Below are 6,835 nucleotides of genomic sequence, written 5' to 3' on the forward strand. Positions count from 1 at the left end.
GTTTGGGAAATCTGAAAATAAGTAACTTACGACTTAAAATGAATAAGTGAATTATAAGTGATAAGTAAAAAATTACTTATAAGTTAAATAAGTGTTTGGATAATTTTACTTATAAGTCAAAATAAAAAAAATTCTTAAATGAGCTAAAATAAATAATTATTAAATATAATTATCTAAATTCTTGAATTTTAAGTTAGATTAACATTTAAAATATATATTTTAAAACTGAGGTTAACAAATCAGCCAAAAATCAAAATAAGTTGAGAAAAAGTACGTCGTTACTAACATTCAACTTATCAGCTTATAAGTTGTAAATTCAACTTATAAGTTGGGTCGACAAACACTCGTCGATAAGCTGTTACGGGCTTATAAGCCATAAGTGACTTATAAGTGCGCTGCCAAACAGACCCTATTATATAGTAATTGAACCCACTTAAAATTTTTGAACCTGAGTCACAAAAAATAAATGCATAATTAATCATGTTTATGGTTCATCCCAAGTGTTCACTGCAAAAAAAAAAAACTAAATATAACTGCACAAATGTCATCTGATCAAATTCAACCACTTTCGATTAAATTTAAGGGTGTGCGGCCGAATTTAGCAACAAATTTGACCGTTTGCGGTTAAATTTAGCCGCACTACTAAATTCAACCTCATCCGATCGAATTTAGCCTTACCAACAAAAATGGAAGGAATTTTACCGCCAACAATTTTTTTTGACACTCCTAAATTCAACCGATTTCGGTCGAATTTAATATTTTGAAATGGCAAAAAAATGGTTATAAAAGTGGGGGTAAATTTCCTGCTTTTCTGAAAATTGTAATTTTAGTAGAAATCAATTGTACTTATCTGCATTTGGTTATGTTTATTATTCTCAGAATTTTATTTTTTTAAATAAATTAACCGAGTAACCTTTATAACTTTGTATAATAACCGTGGTATAAAAAAGAATACACAGAGATTTCATTAACGCTATTTGCGAACGATGTTGTTCGTGAACCGAGTTGTTCGAGAAACAGATATTAAAATTTATATATTTTAGTGATATGATAAAAAATTTAGAAAAAATTAACGTATTTGGTTTGCTATTTTAACAGTCAATTAGTAGTTTGACCAGTACTTCTTACAAGGGTTTAGTCTAATACTCAAGTTTCAATTTTTTTTAAAATGTTTATAAGTGATCCAATCTTACAGATGTAAAAATCTATATATTTTAATGATATGATAAAAAATTTAGAAAAAAATAAATGTATTTAGTTTGATATCTTAACAGTCAACCTATAAATTTGACCAATACTTCTAACTATTGTTTAGTCTCATATTGATATTTCAATTTTTTTAAAAAATATTTATGATGATTCAACCTTATGGATGTCAAGATCTATATATTTAATTGATATGATAAAAAAATTAGAAAAAAAAATAATATCTGGTTTGCTATTTTAACAGTCAAATATTAGTAATACCGATGTTTTGATTTTTTTTAAAAATTTTAATGAATGATCCAACTTTATAGATGTCAATATCTATATATTTCAGTGATATGATAAAAAATTTATAAAAAAGAAATGTATTTGATTTGTTATTTTAACAATCAATAAGTAGTTTAACCAGTATTTCTTACCAGTGTTAGTCTAATACCTATGTTCCGATTTTTTAAAAAATATTTATGAATGATTGAGTTTTACAGATGTCAGTATCTATATATTTTAGTGATATGATAAAAAATTTATAAAAAAATAACTGTTTTTGATTTGCTATTTTAATAGTCAACAAGTAGTTTGACTAGTATTTCTTATTAGTGTTAGTCTAATACCGATGTTTTGATTTTTTTAAAAAGTGTTTAAGAATGATCCAATTTTATAAATGTCAATATCTATATATTTTAGTGATATGATAAAAATTTTAGAAAAAAAATAAATGTATCTCATTTGCTATTTTAATAGTCAACAAGTAGTTTGACCTGTATTTCTTACTAGTGTTAGTCTAATACCGATGTTTTGATTTTTTAAAAAATGTTTATGAATGATTCAACTTTACAAATGTCAATATCTATATATTTTAGTGACATGATAAAAATTTTAGTAAAAAATAAATATATTTGATATGCTATTTAAATAGTCAACTAGTAGTTTGACCGATATTTCTTACTAGTATTAGTCTAATACCGATGTTTCAATTTTTTAAAAAATGTTTATGAATGATCCAACTTTAAAAATGTCAATATATATATATTTTGGTGATATGATAAAAAATAAATATATTTAGTTTGATATTTTAACAATTAACTAGTAGTTTGATCGATATTTCTTACTGGTGTTAGTCTAATACCGATGTTTTGATTTTTTAAAAAATATTTTTGAATGATCCAATTTTACAGATGTCAATATCTATATATCTGGTGATATGATAAAAAAATTTAGTAAAAAATAAATATATTTAGTTTGCTATTTTAACAATCAACTAGTAGCTTGACCGGTATTTCTTACTGTTGTTAGTCTAATACTTGTTTCGATTTTTTTAGAAATGTTTATGAATGATCCAAACTTACAGATATCAAGAGCTACATATTTTAGTAATAATATATATATATATATATATATATATATAAAATATTTAGTTTGGTATTTTAACAGTCAAATAGTAGTTTGACCAGTACTTCTTACGAGTGTTAGTCTAATACCGATGTTTCGATTTTTTTAAAAAATATTTATGAATGATCCAACTTTACATATTTCAATATCTATATATTTTAGTGATATGATACAAATTTTAGAAAAAATGAAATGTATTTTAATCATTAGATCTCAATTATTTTAATAAATAAAGTATAATTAAACATAATTCTAAATTTCACTACACATTCTTGTTAATGGAATTTATCATAAAATCGATCAAAATCAAAATTTCAATTTTTATTAAAATAACGAGTTGTTAAAATAAATTATAAATTATAATATTTTAAGAAAAAGTTTACCAAATTATAATATTTTTTATAAAAATTATCCGGATTTTATTTTTCATAACAAAAAATACGTAATATATGAACTGAATGTATAAATTGACACTCCTAAATTCAACTGACTGCGGTTGTATTTAGCCTGGGCACATCAGCGATCCGCGTGCTTTATATCCAACGTGCCAAATTTAAGCACTAAAAAATAATCCAACGGTTGGTATTATATTTTATAAAAAACCTATAAAACAGTATTATTATTTTTTAATTTTAAACCCCCACCCCTGTGACCCTATCCAGAGTCCACCCAACCCCGCCGCCTCCTCCTCCCTTGCTCCCCCTCTCTCTCTCTCAAATGTCCTAAACCACTTCTGAACCCCACACTTCACACAACTCTCACTGGAAACTTTATGTACCGCTTTACTTCGATGCACTCCCCTGCCTCTCTCCCGCAACTCATTTTTTAATTTTCCGATTCAAATCTCCAAAAATTTGGTACGTTTCGAAACTTATCAACTGCCATTTTTTATCTATCTATTCTTCTTTAACAAAGCTTATTCTCTAAAAAAAATACACAAATCTCTCTCTTTCTCTCTCTCCTATAGTTCTAAAAAATTACCATCTCATTCATCTTTTATCTTTAAAAGATCTTTCGTGCACTGATTATTCTCGAAAAACAATCTGGAGACGAGCTTGAATTCAGATTTGAGAGATTAGCCGGAGTTCGGGCTTGTTGTGGAGCTGGGTGCGTCGAAAGAGACAAGGAAAGAGAAGAAGCGAGGGTGGTGGGAGAGAATGCGGCGGAAGAGAGAGTCGGGGAGATGGATTGTGGAGGAGTTGGAGGTGGATCAGAGAGAATGGAGTTCAGAGAGAGGGTCTGAGGAAGAGTGGGAGAGAGAGATGAGAAGGAAATGAAGGAGGGGAGGGGGTTCGAATTTTACATACACAACGCCATAGATGGCCTATCGCAACCCCCTCCCTAAAGAATGTTACCTAATATGCTACCTTAGATAGGGCAGTTATGAGCTAATTTAACATTTTGTTTTTTATGTTACCTTAGCCCAAACTGCGGCGTTGCATTAGGTCGAAATTGTTGCAGCTTGCAACATTCCCCTCAAAGTGTTATCTTAGAGTATCAAAACATAAATATGATGTTTTTTAAGATTAATTATCAATTTAAATTCATTTTCAAGAATTGAGGGTGATATACAAATAGAATGAATAAAATCTGTGACGATATGCGAATTTTGTACATATTAAAAATTTAAAAAGTTAAAAGAGGAATTAATTAGCAAAAAAAGTAAAAAAAATATTTTAAACCTAATAAAATTTTAAAATAGAATTTTTAAAAATAATAAAACATATAAATTATTGTCGTCTTGATATGAGCATTGTTATATAAGTTTAAAAATAACAAAATTAAAATATTTGAATATACATATTTATATAAAAAATAAAATAAATAAAATATTTAAATATTTGAAAATAAATTTATGAAATCTTAGAAATTTGATAAGGAGGTAAAATTAATGAAAACATTCAAATCAAGCGCCCAATTTTTTGGGTAGAAGGCCGCCTATTTTCAGCCCATTAAAATTCAGCTCTCTCAGTAACATTACTCCCCCTCTCTCATTCTTTCGCTCTCTTCTCCCCTCTGTGCTCTCTCAATCTTATTACTCTCTCTCTCGATCTCTTTCTACTATCTCTCTATCTACTCGCTATAACTTGAAATTTCTAATTAATAATTAAGTATTTGTATTTAAACTTAGGGCTCAATTGATTTCAATATCAAATTAGGGCCCAATTGAATGTCAAATTGGGGGTTTGATTCTTTATTTTGAGTTCAATTAAACTTCATTTAATCTCTCTCTCTCTCTCTCTCTCTCTCTCTCTCTCTCTCTCCTCTCTCTACCTCTCGCCTCGCTCTACCTCTCTCCTCTCTCTGTGCACATACATCTAAATATATATAATTATATTTATGTGTTGATTTATGTATGTATTTTCTTATCTTCTGCTTTTAGTTTGTCCGTGTGTATATCTAATTGCGCTAATTTGATTAGTTTTTATTATAATTTATAGATTGTAGATGCAGTTATTAATTTGTATTACTTCGTTATAATTTCTTGATATGCCTCATCTTTATTTGTATATGTATTTCTTGTTTAAGTTTGTGTGTGTATTTGTAATTGTGTTTCATTATTATTGACTAGTCTCTATAAATTAAGTTGGACATTTATATCAATCTTTTTCGATAATTGTGTTTGTGCAATTGCAGTGAATTGATAAGTTTATCTGAAAACGTAATATTTACTATTTCTGATGTAAGAATTGTTAGGGCAGTGGATGTTCTTTGTGTTTTGTGGGGTTTGTTTGTTTTGTGTGTTTTTAAGATTTGTGCTAATCGTTGGTTTGGATCTGTTATTCTAACTGTTGGGTCTCATCATGTAATTTTTTTTCCAAAAATTAGACCATTTATCAAGGACTCTTGTAGCAATTATTTTATTGCTTTTCTACTTGTTTTCTTCTGTTATAATATGAAAGAGAGCTAAATATATTGATTAGGTGTCTGAGTAGTCAATATTACGTTTTTCAATTAAAGGTTCGTTGGTAATTTATACAGGTATCAACCTGATTTATGCAAAAATGCAGGGCTATAAAATGATTAGGTTTATTTACAGCAAAAATAGAATAATTAGTATAATTTAGGTTTATTAGCAAAAATACACCTTAGTTATCCACTTTAGTTACAACAACTAGAGCAAGTTCTGCTCTGTTATAATACAGGTTTAGTATGCATGATAAAAGAGGTAAATCTTAAACTGTGTTGTGACAATAATATGTTTTTTCCATGCATACACAGAAGAAAATAAAAATTTCTTATTAAATTTGGCAAAGAAATTAAATAAAGAATAATACTGTTAGGAATATATATGTATTAGTTTGATGATATATTTAACAAAACACTTAAGTAGAAATTCAGTGTCTGTAGCCTCAACGGATAAGACCACTTTGGCTATCCGTTGATGGTGTAGCTTTACTTAGAAATAAGTCTAGTGTTGTAGCATATTTCAGTCTCTGTATTTATGATGTAATTCTTAGAAGTTGAGAGAAACTATAAGTCATGTTGGCTACTAGAAGATATGCAGATAGGAAGGCCAATTGTAAATATTTCATGTCTTGTAATCTTGTATAAATGAAGTGGTATCAACGGATGACTTAAAGACCTTCAACGGATGAGAAGCTAAGCTTCAACGGATGTCTCTAAAGCTTCAACGGATAACATCCTTCAACGGATGAGTGCTTCAACGGATGTCTCTAAAGCTTCAACGGATAACATCCTTCAACGGATGAGTGCATCAACGGATGAAAGCTTCAACGGATGTTCTGTTGAATAACCGTTGATAAGTGGTAGTTGTACCTACAAACAGAGGCACGTGGGTGAACAGAGATAACTGAGATGTGGCAGCCTAATTTCAGGAACATCAGAAAAAGCAGCCGTTCTACTCTAGTATAAAGAGACATTAAGTCAACAAAGTACTGGAATGAACAGGAGAAGAAACAAGTGGAGAACTTATTTTATTATTGTATTTTATCTTTGTCTTCACTTGTAAACTTGGTGATATATAAACCAAGTAGCAGCTAGTAATTAGAAGAGAATTTTTCCAGAGCTGTTTAGAAAAATCTTGAGAGAAAAATTATCTAGTTTGTATTAGGATGCAGCTGTGATCAAATTCTTAGATCACAGAATTTCTGAAATACCATCTCTGGTGGAACAACAAATCCACCAGAAAAGTTTTTAAAGGTTTATTGTGTTCTTTATATTTGTGTTTGAATATATATCTGTCTGTATCAGCTTAAAGCAATTCACACACTTGTTC

This window comes from Apium graveolens, chromosome 11, assembly GCF_009905375.1.
Source record: "Apium graveolens cultivar Ventura chromosome 11, ASM990537v1, whole genome shotgun sequence".
Lineage (NCBI taxonomy): Eukaryota > Viridiplantae > Streptophyta > Magnoliopsida > Apiales > Apiaceae > Apium > Apium graveolens.